Source organism: Ochlerotatus camptorhynchus, unplaced genomic scaffold (assembly GCF_037179485.1).
Source record: "Ochlerotatus camptorhynchus isolate MF236.1 unplaced genomic scaffold, CSIRO-AGI_Acam_v1.1 ptg000316l, whole genome shotgun sequence".
Lineage (NCBI taxonomy): Eukaryota > Metazoa > Arthropoda > Insecta > Diptera > Culicidae > Ochlerotatus > Ochlerotatus camptorhynchus.
In genome coordinates, this window is record NW_027040804.1 from 2,648,101 (window position 1) to 2,665,271 (window position 17,171).

The 17,171-nt window shown below is 42.9% G+C and overlaps 1 protein-coding gene and 1 non-coding gene across 6 annotated transcripts in view; one reads left to right on the top strand and one right to left on the bottom strand.

Moving 5' to 3' along the window:
* The window catches only part of nompC (no mechanoreceptor potential C), a 227,632-nt gene that overhangs the window by 43,223 nt on the left and 167,238 nt on the right, over positions 1-17,171 (bottom strand). The gene's annotated exons all lie outside the window — the stretch shown is intronic.
* On the top strand, positions 10,586-10,693 carry LOC135707749 (U6 spliceosomal RNA). Its single transcript, XR_010518269.1, has one exon. It is a non-coding gene; the product is annotated as a U6 spliceosomal RNA (small nuclear RNA).

The window sequence follows — 17,171 nt, forward strand, 5'->3', positions numbered from 1 at the left end:
CAATGCTTTCAAAAATTTCTTTTAACTATTAAAAACAGCAGAAATTTTTCAAAATTTTATTTAGAAACCCCTTAGAGTAGTTTTAAAGAATTTCATTCTAAATATCAGCAAATTTTTTGCAATCAATTTTGTTGAAATCTGTGATGAATCTTTCGTTTAAGGGTTGAAATTGCTGCCAGAACTTTCTAAAAACTCTGTTTCTAGTTGAATTCTGATCATTATTCCCTTGGAATTCTTCATAAAATTCATCTGTCATTTTCCTCTCGATACCCATACAAGTCTCCTCAGAATCACGTAGGAATTTTCCGCAAAGTTTTGTTTTTCACAACTCATTTTAAATCGTCTTAAATTACTTACAAATTTAATTTAGAACTTGCATTCTTCTCCACAGAAATCCTTCCAAATTCATCTAGCAATGTCTAGGGTTTTCATGTCAGAATAATTCTGGAAATCTGCTCAAAACTTTTCCTTCGAAAACTGTGTGGGAATCCTTCTCAATATTTGTTTGAAATCAACACTTTGAATTATTTTAAATTTTACTAAAAATTCTAGGGTTTGTCCGCTATATTACATAGATTATTATGTAATATGTTATAACCCTTAAAATGCTTCAAAGTCTTAGAGCGTGACAATTATGACTCCACGACTCATAAGAGGGCTGTTCATAAACTACGTAGACAGTTTAGGGGGGGTTGACAATTATCCATGGACCATACAAATTTTAAAATTTGTGTATGGACAATTGTCTACGCAGGGGGGGGGGGGTCAAGAATCCCAAAAAACTGTCTACGTAGTTTATGAACAGCCCCAAGTATGATTTTTTTTCAAAGCTGTGATCTTGAATTTTTTTCAAAATCTCACATTTTAATTATTCTTACTCCAAAACTTGCATCTCGAAGATTGTTATTAATCATAAATTTTGAAAAAAAAAGTTCCATTTGTAAGACACTACTCAAAATCTTGGGAATCTTCTTAAATCACATTTTTTATCCTTTCAGTAAATTCCTTTGAGCACGTTCCTAAAATTGGGTTCAATTTGGCATTTTTGTTGAATATTAACAACCAGGATTTTTTAAAGATTTGAACCGGGAAAACTGGGAAAAACCCGGGCATTTAAAAATGAAAATTCACTGGCCACCCTGACTGAAATTTTATTTGGGATCTTTACAGTAGGGTCAAAGTGGACTAAAGCCAGACCCCCCTCCATGCTTTCTAATAACATTCTAATTCTAATTTTAATTCCCACAGGACGTAAAACAATTCATAAACCATTTGTGGCACCCTGTAATCGTTTCAAACTATTCGTTTGATCAGAGAAGCTAGTTAGCGTGACAGAACTGATGATATTGAATTTGTTTCTCGCAGTAATGGTTAGGTTACTACCAAAGTAACAATTTTCGTTCTATCATTGTATTGTAACCTTTATAGAACTATCAATGTTTTCTGGGTTCCTTCTGGCAATATTGTACCTGAAAAATAAATTCGTGCAGTGTCTTGCTAAAATGGTTTGAAGTAGATTCACGCAGAGTTTGTAGAGTGAACGTATAAAACTTTTTATAACTGTTTGTTGTGGGCAATGATTCACAGTTTTCAAAAATACGTCCATTCTGGATCTTTGAAACACTATTTTCCCTACAACTTTGTCTCAGTCGTGCTACAATTCTATGTACTATGAACTTCTATGTACTTCAGGGATATTCAGAGAGCTTCATGGAAGTCAAGAAACCTTCAGAGAAGTTCAGAGAATAATTTAAAAAAGTTTCAAGAGCCTCAGAGATGTTAGGTGTAGAGATCTTCAAGATTGTAAAAGTAATTCTAATAACTTAAGGTAAACTTAAACTCTCGGGAATTTCGAAGATCTGCAAAGATTAGTTTAGATAAATTCTGAAAATCTCTCTAAATTTAAGATATTTTTGAGAAACTTTAAGAAGTACCCAATATTTAATGAAAGTCCTAACAATTTCTGAGCAGTTAAGAAAACTTAAGACATATATTGAAAACTTTACTAAGGTCCAAAGATTTTCAGGAAAGTTTAAATATGTTTTGGGATAGTTTCATTTATTGCAGGGCAGTACCATGAATTTGAGAAGAATTGCGAGAGCTTCAGGTTAGGTCCAAAGAACTCCAGAGGAGTTTAGACAGTTTTAGGCAGTTTCATTGTTGTCAGAAAAAATTAAGTGGAAGATCAATGGTTACTCATGGTTTGGTTACTTTTGGTTACTCATGGAAAATTCTAAGAATTTCAGGAATGTTCGCAAAATATCAGGGAAATAAAGGAAGTTCCATAGATACCAGGAAACTCCATGGCACAACAGAGATTTTCTTATATATAATGCGTTTAGTTTTCCAGGCTCATTTGCTGTAGCTTTGCGGAGCCGAAATTCATTGTTCAGAAATTACTTAAATTACTTAAAACTAACGTAGGGATATTCATTATGGAATGGAAATTTTTGACCGGTCCAGAAAGTTCAGGGCAGTTTAAAGACTTTAAGAGAACTGCCATGAGCTTCTAGGAACTTTAAAAAACTTCAGGAAAATTTTGGGAACTTAAGAATAGATCAAATAAGTCCAAGGCAGTTCAATCAACTTAATGAAAATTGCGGTAACTTTCAAAATATTCTGATAATTTGAAGGAAGTATAGAAACATTGTTGAATTTCAGAGATCCTAAGGGCTATTCAAATGACTTTAGGGAAGCACTAAATACTTTAGAAAAGTCTGATATTTCGGAGAAACTTGAAGATCTCGAAATTTCAACAATTTTGTTTCGTTAAGAAAAAGTTCTTAGCCAACGTTTCGATGCAAGGGGTTGGAATCTTCATCATGGCTCGTTCAAGTAATGAATTGCATACTTTTTTGCGCTTAATTAACGATGGTACATCTTTACATCCTTCGTTTTGAACACTCTTCCGAACAAAATGTTCCAGCTAGCAATGGACTGAAAAATCATCAAAGTACTGTAAGAGAAAGTTATAAACTTTGATCCTGTGTATGGAATTAGCTTTATTCCTAAAGCATGTTGTTTTTACAAATTTTATTTTAATTTTACTAAGGTCGAACTTTTGCCCCAACTTATTCTGCTCTATCCCATTTCTGAAATGGTCCTCAAGTTCTGAAATGTTTCCAGAATATGTTCAGGAATATGTGTGGTAGTTATCACAGAATGGCTCAAAATTGTATCGCACCATCACGCAACGCATGAAAACACATACGGTTAAGAATATACGGTAAATGGTGGTAATATTAAGTGTCCATGAGTACATTGGTCACTTTTGACCGTGTTTCGGATGGCTCGTGAAAGTGGTCGCATTCTAAATTCAAATCTGTCGTATTTTAAAGATATTAGATTTATGGAAAGATTGTGACCCTTGGACTTGGTCAACCTTTTAGGATTCTGACACTCTGAAGCATTTGCTAGAGTATTATGGAGAAAATTCCAAGTAAGTTTTGAGGAGATTCTAGCGAATCAGGAGAAGAACTTCAATGGAATATAAGCATAAAGGTAATTTTGAGAAGTGTTCCAATATACAGTGGTGACCCGATTTTGTCAGCCCCCGATTTTGTCTACCCCCGATTTTGTCAGCTTTTTGACCCGATTTTGTCAGCCTATATGATTCAATTAGTTTTGGTTGAGGTGGACTGTTTTGTACAGTCGTATTCGTATTTTATTGATTGTCTAGCTCAATAATGACATTTTTCTAGAATTAAATGTGCAGTGGTGGCAAAATCAAAGCAGGGGGAGGGGGGTTGAGGGGCTAGTTGAAAATTATGTACGTTATGCATGTGTTTTTTTTTTTCTTTTTTTATAGTAAGGTTTAGGAAAGCTTCAAGAAGCCTAGCCTGTAGTGAAGTTGGCACGGTGTGGTATCCACTAGTTGCCTAGTACAGCTCCACTAAAACCCATTCCTTACTTTCTCCTCTGCCTGGATCCCCCCGGGACCACTGTAAAGCGACTACTTCGAGGGGTGGCTGTGCTCATGCACTTGTCGTACTCTCAGCGCTAGCTGGCGTTGCTAGATCGCTGCTCTTCTCTCCATTTAGGCTGCAGCTCCGACATAATCTGCGTGACTGCTCTGCTAACGGCATTCCAAGTGTCCTCCTCTCGACACATTTCAACGACGACATTCTCCACGTTAAGGACGGGCATCTCCGTTCGCACTGCCTCGAACCTTGGACAGTCAAAGACCACATGCTCCGGCGTTTCATCGACGTTGCCACACTCCGGACAGAGGGGTGACGCTGCGTGTCCGAACCGATGCAGGTATTTCCTGAAGCAGCCGTGGCCAGACAGGAACTGCGTTAGGTGGAAATTGACTTCTCCGTGTTTTCTGTTCACCCAGGTCGAAAGAATCGGTATTAGTCTATGTATCCATCTACCGTTCTCCGTCGTGTTCCACTCCTGTTGCCACTTAGCCAATGACTCCACTCTCACAACTTTCCGTACTCTTCCGGCTTCTCTCTGCCTGTAGCACTCGCTGTCCTCCGCCAGGGTGATGCCGATAGGGATCATACCGGCGATAACGCATACTGCTTCCGACGAGATGGTTCTGTACGCACTCACGACTCGCATGGCCATGAGCCGGAACGTACTGCTCAGTTTCCTTTGGTTCTGCTTCGTTTCCAGCGCTGGAACCCAGGCTGGACCTCCATATCTCAGTATCGATGATGACACGCTGGCCAGAAGACGCCTCTTGCTACTGCTGGGACCAGCGTTGTTCGGCATGATTCTAGCTATCGCGTTGATGGCCTTCGAAGCCTTCTCACAGGCATATTCGACGTGGCTGTTGAAGTTTAGCCGGTCATCGATCATCACTCCCAGGTATTTTAACACACGCTTCGAGGCTATGGTGTGCTCCCCGACGGTGATTTCTGCCCGCTGTACCGCTTTACAGTTACTGACCAATAACACTTCCGTTTTGTGGTGGGCTATTTGCAGCTTCGCTCCTTTCATCCAGTTACCAATCATGTTGATTGCCTCGGTTGACAACACTTCCACCTCTTCCAGCGTCTCGCCTGTTACCGTCAAGACGACGTCGTCCGCAAAGCCAACGATCTCAACTCCTTTGGGCAGTTTCAGCGTTAGCACGCCGTTGTACATCCCGTTCCAGAGCGTTGGACCAAGGATGGAGCTTTGTGGAACTCCCGCTGTGATCCTAATCGATCTCTGTCCCATGTCTGTCTCGTAGACCAGAACCCGGTTCTGGAAATAACTCCTCAGGATCCTGCACAGGTAGTCAGGGACCCTCATTCTATGCAGTGCTTCGGTGATGGCCTCCCAGCTGGCGCTATTGAACGCATTCTTGACGTCGATCGTTATCACGGCGCAATATCGATCTCCTCTCCGCTTCTGTTTGGACGCCTTTTCAGCTCTCTCGACCACTGTCCGAATTGCATCCACCGTCGATCTCCCTTTCCGGAATCCGAACTGCCTCTCCGAAAATCCGTGCTCACTCTCCGTGTATTTCGTCAGCCTGTTTAGGATGATCCTCTCCAAGAGTTTTCCGAGTGTATCCAGCAGGCATATAGGCCTGTATGATGCTGGATCCCCCGGCGGTTTTCCTGGTTTCGGCAGCAACACTAGCTTCTGTATCTTCCACCTGTCAGGGAAGTGACCCTCGTTCAGGCATTTCTGCAGCACCATCCTGAACATGTCCGGGGATGACTGGATCGCCGCTTTCAACGCTACGTTGGGGATTCCATCCGGACCGGGAGTTTTCTTCACCTTCAATCCTTTCGCCACTACTACGAGCTCCTCGTTGGTGATTTCGACGTTATCTCCCTCTCCTTCCCCGTACGGTGTAGGTGGCCAGGTTGTTGGGTCGTGCTTTGGGAAAAGTCCTTCCACGATGACTTTCAGCTTCTCTGGGCACATTTCAGCGGGCATCGTTGGACCTCTGATCTTCGCCATCACGACTCGGTATGCGTCGCCCCAGGGGTTGGCATCAGCGTCTCGACACAGCTCCTTAAAACAGTTCGACTTGCTCTGCTTAATCACTCGTTTAAAAGCGGCCCTGGCCGCTCGAAACACTTCTCTTTGTTCCTCTCTGTCTGCTTCCGTTCTTGCTCTCTGAACACGTCTTCTGGCTCTGAGACAACTAGCGCGGAGAGTACTAAGTGCCTCGTTCCACCAGTAGACTGGACGCCGTCTGTTATTTGGCTCCAGTTTCCTCGGCATGGTCGTGTCACATGCTCTCACTAACGTTTCTGTCAGCTCGTCCGCATTTAGATCTACGGGACTCCCGTCCGCACGAAGTGCCTCAACGAACAAATCCTTGTCGAAAGCTTTCGTCTTCCACTTTCGGTCACAAGTTCTCGTCCTCCGTACTGCCACAGTATTCCGTTGACCGATGCCATATCGTATCGCTATGGGTATATCCTTCGCACACTCTCCAATCCATGTTTGCCATCAGCGACGGACTGCAGAAAGTAACGTCGATAATGGATTCTCGGCCATCTCTGCGAAAAGTGCTGCTGGTGCCTTTATTGGCCAGGATAACTTCCAGTTTTGCCAGAGCTTCCAGCAGACTGTGCCCTCTTGCATTGGAACACCTGCTTCCCCACTCCACTGCCCAAGCATTGAAGTCTCCTCCGATGACTACCGGTCGTCGTCCGACCAGCTCTTCGGTAAGTCCATCAAGCATCTCGTGGAACTTCTCCATCGTCCATCTGGGGGGTGCGTAACAACTACACATGAAGATTCCGTTGATTTTGGCGATGACGAAGCCTTCGTATGAGCTCGCAACCACTTCTTGAATGGGGTATCTGCCCATAACTTGTATAGCTGCCATCCCAGCTCTATCCGCAACCCAGTTACCATTATCGGGAGGGACTCGATACGGTTCCGCAATGATTGCAACGTCGCACTTTGTTTCTGTTGTCGACTGCCACAACAGTTGCTGAGCAATGTCGCAATGATTGAGGTTTATTTGGGTTACCTCCATTACTGTTGGCCTGCCATCGCCTTTTTGTATGCTAGGCATTTGAAGCCTCCCGTCGTATGATCGTTACCGTCCTCTTTTTTGCAGAGCATACACCTCGGATGCTTCGTGCAGCCTCTTGCAATATGGCCTTTCTCTCCGCATTTCCTGCACAGATCAGATCTGTCAGGGCCATTGCAGTTCCTCGCCTGGTGACCGAATCCCATGCACTTGAAGCATCGCTCCAATTGCTTGGTAACCCGAGGAGTGGCTTTCAGCGAGCACAATGACCAGCCAACCTTGACCTTGCCCGTCTCCAACAGCTTATTCGCTGCAGCTGTCGAAAGCCGTATAACCGCCGTTTGCATGCCGCCGTACGCCTTCCTCATGCGGATTGACATCGGGATCTCCCAGATCGCAGTGCACTCTCAACGCACTTCTTAGCTCCTCTTCTGTGGTGATCTCGTCCAGGTCCCTGCACTCGACCACTGTCTCCTGGGATAGAGCTCTTACGCTCGCCCCTTCGCCAAGAGACTTTTCAACGAGCTCCTTGTAGGCTGAGCTCTTGATAGCAGGATCCTTCTTCAGCTCAAAGAGGATCTCGCCTTTCTGGGTTCGCCTGGTTTTCACCACGTTCTCTCCTAGTTGCTTCAACTCCGGATCCTCTCGTACCTTCCGGAGGAGTGCTGCATACGACGTTTTGTCCTTAGCTTCGACGATCAGAGCATCGCCCTTACTTCGCTCCCGACGAGTCCTGGGTATCTCCTTCTTCTGTTCAGCTTTCTTCTTCACGTCTTTTTCCTTCCGTTTTTTCCACTTCTCCTTTGGCTTCTCGACGGTACGCCAGCCTTCCTCCTTGTTGTCTTCTTTGTCGTTCTTGACTTTTTTCAACTCCTCTTCCTCTCCTGGAGTTTCCCTTTTCCTCTTCTCCGAGCGTGGATTTCGAGGTCCCTTTGGCGTCTCCTGTATTTCAGCTGCTGCTTTCTCCTTGGCCTCGATCAGTGCCCTTTCGGCAGTTACGGACCTCGTCCTCAGCGCATTGTGTGTGTGTGTGTGTGTGTGTGTGTGTGTGTGTGTGTGTGTGTGTGTGTGTGTGTGTGTGTGTGTGTGTGTGTGTGTGTGTGTGTGTGTGTGTGTGTGCGTGCGTGCGTGTGTGTGTGTGTGTGTGTGTGTGTGTGTGTGTGTGTGTGTGTGTGTGTGTGTGTGTGTGTGTGTGTGTGTGTGTGTGTGTGTGTGTGTATGTGTGTGTGTGTGTGTGTGTGTGTGTGTGTGTGTGTGTGTGTGTGTGTGTGTGTGTGTGTGTGTGTGTGTGTGTGTGTGTGTGTGTGTGTGTGTATGTATGTGTGTATGTATGTGTGAGTGTGTGTGTGTGTGTGTGTGTGTGTGTGTGTGTGTGTGTGTGTGTGTGTGTGTGTGTGTGTGTGTCTCAAAATCTCTACAAATCTCATTCAGAGAATTTTAATACGGGGTCCATGGGACATATGCATGTCTTTATTATGCACTATGTATTATTATTGTTGTCCTTACTGAAAATGCTTAACAACATATGCATTTAGTTGCCATTCAATTCTTACCTAAGTCCATTTAACCACCTCCCACCCCCCTTCCACCCCATCAATGTAAGAATGTCTTTCCTTATATGACACATACGAAAAGTTTGAAATTCCAGCTCCCTCCGCTCCTCTAAATGAGCTCGTACATATTTAATGATTCCTAAAACATAAATCTTGCATTATCAAACAGCATTTAAAGATATTCTGTTAAAAAAATTAAGCAAAAAAAATGTCCCGATTTTGTCAGTGTCCCGTTTTTGTCAGCCATAAATTCATCAGGGGGCTGACAAAAACGGGGCATTACTGTAATTGTAAGGAGAAGTACAGCTAAATTCTAAGGTAGTTCTAAAGATGCTATTTTGGGGATTGTTAAAAATAAGGAAATTAAAAAGCAAATCGGTCTGAGTTTCAAGAAGCATGGCTACAATCCTGAAACTACATCTTTAAATGTTTAGCCCTAAGAGAAAGTATCAAAGTGTTTGGAATTACTATGCAAAGAGCACTGACTCACTTCAGAAGTGTTTGAATGTTATAATGAATCACTGTAGAAAGCTCATTTTAGATCAATCTCACGCATATCAGCTATAACAACAGTCAACAGTGAAACTGGAGCTTCAAGTTTGGAATCACATTGGATAAAACTGAGTCACTTATGAAAAGTTCGAAATCACTTCGAAAATTTTAGATTTATTTATTTTATTTCGTGAAGCAAATGTAGTCAACAGAATGGTTACAATGTTTTAATAACATGCATTATTTCTATTACATTTTAGTCGGTTTTTAATTGGTTCTTTTGATATAGTGATGCTAATGACTTCGCAGTGTAGACTAAACTGTAGCATGATCAGATTGATGGGGCCATTTTTTGCTCAATTTTTTTCTGTGTGATTTTTCTGAGAATAATGTCCGTGTTCTAAGATGCCGACAGGGTGTTCTTCTTCTCCGCATTTCAAGCTTATTGCATATCGCATATATTAGCTTATAGCGTGCTCTCAACTTAGTGTTCTAGATGCACTTCCACAGTTATTAATTAAGAGCTTTCGATGCCTGTACCATTTTTGCATTGGTATAATTGTGTGGCAAGTCCAATCATACTTCTATGCCCAGGGAAGTCGAGAAATTTTCCAACCCGAAAAATTCCTAGACCGAACCGGGAATCGAACCCAGCCACCTCTAACATGGTCTTGCTTTGTAGCTGCGCCTTTACCGACTGAGCTAAGGGAGGCCGACAGGGTGTGTAAAAGTTTAATTGTGAGAGTAGTTCTGATGATTCTATGCGATGTGAAATAATATCATTGATAAAGAACAGCATTACAAATTCACGGCGTTCTTTGAGTGTTTGTAAGTTGATGATGCTCATATGAAGGAAGAGGAAATGCGGTCCAATTCAATTTGCGAAGCGCATATAAATGGAATTGTTTTTGGACGGATTCTATGCATTCCTCGTGTATGGTAGTGTACGGATTATATACAAGGTTGCATTATTCCAGAATAGGTTTTACATATGTAATTTATAATAATTTAATAGTGTATGGGTCTTGAAAATAATAGCTGAACCTTTTAATGAAGTATTACATAAGTTTATTATGTTCTGAAATGCTTCTGCGTCGCTAGAATTACTTATTTTCATGAAGAGCTTCATGTCGTCTGCATATATAAGAATTTTTTTTAAGTACTGAATCACTTGATAATAGATCGAGATTACTTCAGAAAGTACTGAATCGCTTCATTAAAGTTTATAAACACATATGTCCCAGTTTTGGCCAAGGTTGCAAATACTCATTTCAGCTAAAATAATGTTTTTTGGAATAATAAAACTAAAAGATGGTATGATGACATGAAAAGGTTACACAGTATGCGTTTGAAACATAAAACCTGTAAATTTTGCTTTCTATGAGTCACAATCAGCGATTTGCTGATCGCTGAGTGAGTGAGTGAGTGAGTTTGTGAAAAATCACTGATAGTGACTCTCATGAAGTGAAATAAACAGGTTTTATATGTCAAACACATTCTTTGCAACCTCTTTTTGTATCTTACCTATTCAAAATATGATCAAAGCATCTAATTATTTCATAATTAAAAAAAAAACATTGTTTTAGCTGAAATGAGCATTTTCAACCTTGGCTTCGGCAGGACATATACTAAAATTGGAACTATATAGAGAAGATTAGCATGCCCCCTGCGCAAGGATGACACGCAAAATCGTGAAACGTTCCACATTTTTTTTTTCAAATTTCCTTCCCCCTCGCCATATCTACACAAATGTCATCCACTAACCTCGAGAAGACCGCGAGTAATCGGTTCAAATCCTTTAATTTGAGATTTAAGACATCAATAATGTATAACGCAAATGATTACTTGGCTCTGTAAAAATATTCGATTGAGCCTGAAAAAATAAAGTAATTCACACAAAAAATAATAAGAACACATTAATCAATAACATGGAAAGGGACAAAATTGCTTCATAAAATTTCGGAATCATTTTGGAAAGTACTTAGTTATGTCAGAAAGTACTGAATAACTTGAGAATACATTGTATCACTTTAGAAATGATCGGAATCACTTCTGAAGACACTGAATCAATTGATTAAAGAACTGAATCACTTCATAAAGTACTGAATCTGTTTAAAAATGTTCGAAAGAGTTTACAATTACTTCAAAATTTTCTGAATCACTTCAGAGCAGTTTATAACTACTATGTAAAGTACTGTAACACTTCCCAAGCAGCAAAAATTCATAGAATTATGTTGAGTAAACAGCGATACAACCAAAACCAGTCATACAAAGGTTATATAAACTGCTATAGAACTTGTGTGTTGCTTGGGTTGAATTCTCTTCAGAAAGTACTGAATCATTCCAAAATTGTTTGTTATCTCCAGAGTTGCAACGTACCACAATCATGATCCTCAAACAGCTGATGGTAGTAACGTTTGGTACATTCCTATCAAAGTGCTTGTCGAAGCTCTCGCCATGAGCATCCACGAAGTTGCCGAAAGAAGATAAAAGCAACTGGTGAATGTCGTCTCGGTGGTGATCCATCACCGATCTGGTCATACCTGACAATAGCAACACTGCTGCTTCACTTGCTTATGTGAGAGTGTTGCTGCGTGAGCCCAACGGCTTCCATTTAATGTGCCTGCTTTGTTTGCAACTCACACAGTCGCACATGCCGAGTCAAACTTGGAATACGTAGGCGTTGTTTTCATTTTCTTCTGTCGTTTCGCTTTTTCTCATCATCATAGTGCAGAAGTCTTCACTGTTTTCATTGTGCTTTTCATCATCAGCAGTGAGAGTTACGTTTTGTCAGTGAACATCGGCCATTACTGGTGATCCAAACTTTTCTTAAGTGAATCAGTACCTTTGGAAGTGATTCTGAACATTTCTTAAATGATTCAGTTCTTTCCTAAATGCTTACGAACATTACAAAAGTGATTTAGTTCTTTCCGAAGTGATTCCGATTATTTCTGAAGTGGAGTACGTCCCGAAGTGATTTCGAATTGTTTAACATTTATGATTCAACATTTACGAAATGATTAAGTCTTTTACAAACTGATTCTGATGCCCCGTGACGTGGGTAGATCACCTTTTCGTGGTACGCTATAGGGTGTAAGATCTACCCCCGAAGCATAGTCCTGACTACTTCAAACTAGGAGAACAGGATTTTTCAGTAATCAAAAGAACACATCTTAGTCCTTGTTACTTTTTATGCCTTGCTAATCGTGACAAGACTCGACTTAGTCCACCGAGGATGATCTTGAAACAAGTAAAAAATGCGTTAGTTAGTCTTCATCTATGTGATTCCTAATCTTCTATTCGTTGTTCCCTAGTTAGAAGTGGTTAAGACCAAGGTTGCAAAGACTCATTTCAGCTAAAACAATGTTTTTCTAAATTATGAAACAATTAGATGCCATGATCAAATTTTGAATTGGTAGGATACAAGAAGAGGTTGCAAAGAATGTGTTTGACATATTAAACCTGTTTATTTCACTTCATGAGAGTCACAATCAGCGATTTTTCACAAACTCACTCACTCACTCACTCACTCACTCAGCGATCAGAAAATCGCTGATTGTGACTCATAGAAAGCAACATTTACAGGTTTTATGTTTCCAACGCATACTTTGTAACCTCTTCTTGTAAGTTACAAGTAAAACATGCCATCATACCATCTTTTGGTTTTATTATTCCAAAAAACATTATTTTAGCTGAAATGAGTCTTTGCAACCTTGGTTAAGACTAGTGTTCGCTTTAGTTCGGAGTCTTGTAGCAAAACTCTTTTTTTGTGTTTGTAGTAGTTGTTGCTCAAGCTGCAATTTTTATTAGGTTAGTTTTAAGAACAATAGTTGTAATTTAAATCCACTTACATTTTAGTCTCCGCTTAGTTTTAGGCGAACAAATATTATTTTTATAAGTAGACTTAGGTATGAATACTGCAATTCCAATAGTTAAGTTAATTTTAAGTAAAGTATAAATACGGAAAAAATCTTACAAAGAACTAATTGTGGAATAGCATTCACTCTTTACGAAATGTAAACTTTTATTATCCTATCACCTAATCAGTCTGTCATCGCTAATCTTCATGACACGACATGGCTGTCATCTAAACGTCACCGCGGTCATCTGCGAGGCGTTGGTTATCGCAGTGGCTCACTTGCATACGAGGGGCTTGCACGTAACATCCTCCCCCTCATGTCGCCTCAGTTTCTGCTTTGGCGTCATCTTCCGGTTCCACATCTAGGAGTGCAAGCTTAATGACTGGTCTCCGTAGTGTACCACCCGAAGTCACTACCTCAGCTTGTCGCATGGTCCCATCCTTTCCAGGAAACGTACGCACTACCCGACCTCTCAACCACCTATTACTGACCTTCTCATCCGCTATGACTACCAACTCACCCTCTTTGACTGGTCGCACATTTTGGAACCACTTGGTCCTCCTTGTTATCGTCGGCAGATACTCGGTGATCCACCTTTGCCAGATCCTATCCAATGTGTGCTGCATCATGTTCCAACTGCTCCGCAATGACACTCCTTCGCTTACAGGCTGCTTTATCGGTTGTTGTACTCCAGTTGAACTTAAGGCCGAGAGTTGATCATTTTTTCCGCTTCTGCAAAGACTGTCACCAGCGATTCGTCATCCAGCTTACGTTCCGTGGGAACCATGACCAAAGCCGACTTGATGGACCGAACCATCCGTTCCCAGCAGCCTCCCATGTGTGGTGCTGAGGGTGGGTTGAACCTCCACTACGTATAGGTGTCCGTGAAGGTACTGCTTAACTTCGCATTGATTCCCTCGATTTCCCTTTTCAGCTCCCGGCTGACCCCGACAAAATTGGTACCGTTGTCGGAGTAGATCTCTTGAGGGACTCCACGTCGCGCAATGAACCTGCGCATTGCTTTTTTGCACGAATCGGATGACAGGCTGCTTGCTACCTCGATGTGTATGGCTCTAATAGTCAAGCACGTGAATACCACACCCCAACGTTTAGCTACGCTCCGACCAATTTTTACTAAGTACGGCCCGAAATAATCGACCCCGATGAAAGTGAAGGCACGTACATGCGGCGTTAATCTTACCGTTGGTAGCGGTCCCATCTTCGGTGCCACTGGAACGGACTTGTACACTCGACACCACATGCAGCGAGTCTTCGTCAGGCGTACGCGTGTCCTCAACTGAGATATGCAAAATCTTTGGCGAATTTCGTTCACCACTGTTTCATCGTTGGCATGACGAAAGTCACGATGATACCAATCCAGCAGTAGCATCACCACACGATGATCATGTGGTAGGATGATCGGGTATCTTGCATCGTACGACAAATACTCTGCTGCACCGATCCGACTATCTACTCGAAGGATTCCGTGCTCATCCATTATCGGCGACAGCTTCGCAATTTTACACTCCGCCTTTTGCAATTCCTCTCGGCTTAATTCTTTCGCTGTAACTCGAACACTACCCGTGGACGCTCGACGTAGGTTGTCCAGGAATCGATGGACATACGCAATGCATCGCTTCAAACGCTCGAACTTAGCGAACCGTTCAAATTCAACTGTTGGCTTGACGATGAAATGCGGACAGACGAAAGCTGGTCGAAGTTCTTCGTTTGTATCTTCCACGTTTTCTTCTAACCACTCCCCGGCTTGGTCTTACAGGAATGCAGGTCCGCGATACCACCGGCTTTCGATTTCGGTTGATGGCCCTTTTCCCCACTTTGTTGCTTCGTCAGCTACGTTGGTTTTCGTTCCTATCCAATTCCATTCATCCACCGTAGACAAACTAAGGATTTCGTTGACTCTAAAAGCGACAAATTGGCGGTAGCGACGTGAATCCGACTTTATCCAAGCAATTACTGTTGTAGAATCACTCCAGAAAAAGGTGCGAGTTATCTTCACGGAATGATTATCTATGATGGCTTGTCTCAGACGAGCTCCTAAATATTAAGGCCGCCATTAGCTCTAGTCGCGGCATCGAAAGTGTTTGCAGGGGTGCTACTTTGGTCTTCGATGAGACAAGGGTACATCGAACTTCTCCCCTGTCGACGATTCGGAAGTATGCCACCGCAGCAAAGGCCTTATCGCTCGCATCGACGAAAATGTGGAGTTGGAGCGACTCGTAGCTGGCTGGCATGTATCCTGGAAAATAGCAACGACTGATCTTCACCTTAGTCATCTCTCGTAGAGCTATCAACCACTGATTCCAGCGGCAGAATATATCAGATGAAACCTTTTCATCCCAGCCGATGTACCGTGGATTATAAATGCTGCAATCAAACCGAGGGGATCGTAGAGACTCATCACTACGCTCAGTAGCTCCCGTTTAGTCAGAATAACTTCACCGTCTATGAGCTGCCGCAGTTCCTCACGAAAGTGCAGACCAAAGGAGAATACATCTTCTTCTGGAGACCAAATCATTCCCAGCAACCGCTGGATCCTACAATCTTTACCCACCGCAAATCGCTTAACCGCAGCAGGATTGGCTTGTTCGATGCCCTCAAGGACTTCCGAGCTGTTTGATATCCAGTTTCGGATATATAAATCAGCCTTCCCGTGAATCGCTGCCACTTCGCTCGCTAGTTGAACCGCTTCCTTGATCGTGTCAACGCTGTCGAGGTAGTCATCGACGTAATGCTTGTTTTGTATTGCATAGGCCGCTCTTGGATACAGCTTCCCGTGTTCTGCTGCATTTAGGTTCTTTACGAACTGCGATTGAACGGGTGAGCAGGTCGCTCCGAATATGGCCACGTCGGTTACCATTATCTTGATAGGCAGCTCCGGAGAATCCCGCCACAAAAACAGTAGAGCACTGCGGTCGACAGCGCGGATAATAATTTGGAGGAACATCTCCATGATATCCGCCGATATTGCTACTTCGCGTTCACGGAACTGAAATAGAACAGCCAACAGTGAAGTCAGAAGGTCCGGGCCTTTCAATAGCTGGTCATTTAGTGAAATGCCCTCGACTTTAGCCGCCGCATCCCAGATGAGACGAACCTTGCCGGGTTTGTGTGGATTCACCACGATACCGAGAGGCAAGTACCACGTACGTCGTAGGTCGAAGCCATTCAACTCGTCTTCGGTTGCTTCGTGCACATATCCAAGCTTCGAGCACATAGACAAGAATTCTGCTATCTGCCAGCGTACAGTATCGTACAATGCTGGATGCTTCTGTAGCCGTTTCTCCAGACATCTTAAACGCTTTTCTGCCAGGTAAGCTGTCCGGTAGCTCGATATAGTCGTGTTTCCACAACAACCCTGTTTCGAACTTTCCACTCTCAGTCCTTGCTGTAGTCTCTTTCAATATCTTTCGGGCTCGTTCCGCTTCGACACCTTCCAAATTAGGTGCCAACGCAATCCCGAGGCTCTCTAGCGAAAAGAACTCCCGAACATATTCGTGTAAATCAGCGGTCGCAGTATGAGCGCAAATATGCATCTGCCGGTGTTTCAGCTGTTCTCCCCCTTGTATGATTCCATATACGGCCCAGCCAATACGAGTCTTCGATGCCATAGGTTCTTGTGGACGACCTTCTCGCAGCTTCAGCGTGGCAAGGAGATGCGAATTGTTGAGTCCAATCAGTATCCCTGGAGTAGTAGACTTGAAGCTCTGTACAGGCAACTTCGTCAGGTGTTTGTACTGGTTTGTCATCTCATCGTAGTTCAGGGATTGCTCTGGTAGCCCTAGACCATCCACTGTGAAGGCTCCTCCGAGTTTGAAACGCTTGTTGCTGCCCTGTGCGGAAATCTCCATCTGTACCATACGCGCGTCCGATATATTCTTGTTTATGCCGCTAGTCCACTGGATGCAAAGTGGCTCCGTTTGCCCGTCCAGACATAGAGAATCAGCAACTGTGCGTTCCACTAAAGTCACTGATGACCCGTCGTCAAGAAAGGCAAACGTGTTGACCTTGCCGTATTTTCCGTATAGTGTGACAGGAAGCACTCGAAATAGTGTAAGTGGAGCTGATTCTGATGCACAGTTACCGTAGCATTCGTTGTCCGGTCGGTTGTGCTTGAGTCCGCCGATGGTTCGTAGTGCAGCAAACGATGATGTAACTTGGAGCATCCGTTAACTCCGCATGCGTCTCCTTTGCATGGCCAACGAGGATGTGGCTTCAGACACCGTCGGCAAAGTTTGTGCTCCTTCACAATGCTCCAACGGTTATCAAGAGCGAGCCCCTTAAATTTTGAGCACTCACCAACTTGATGAT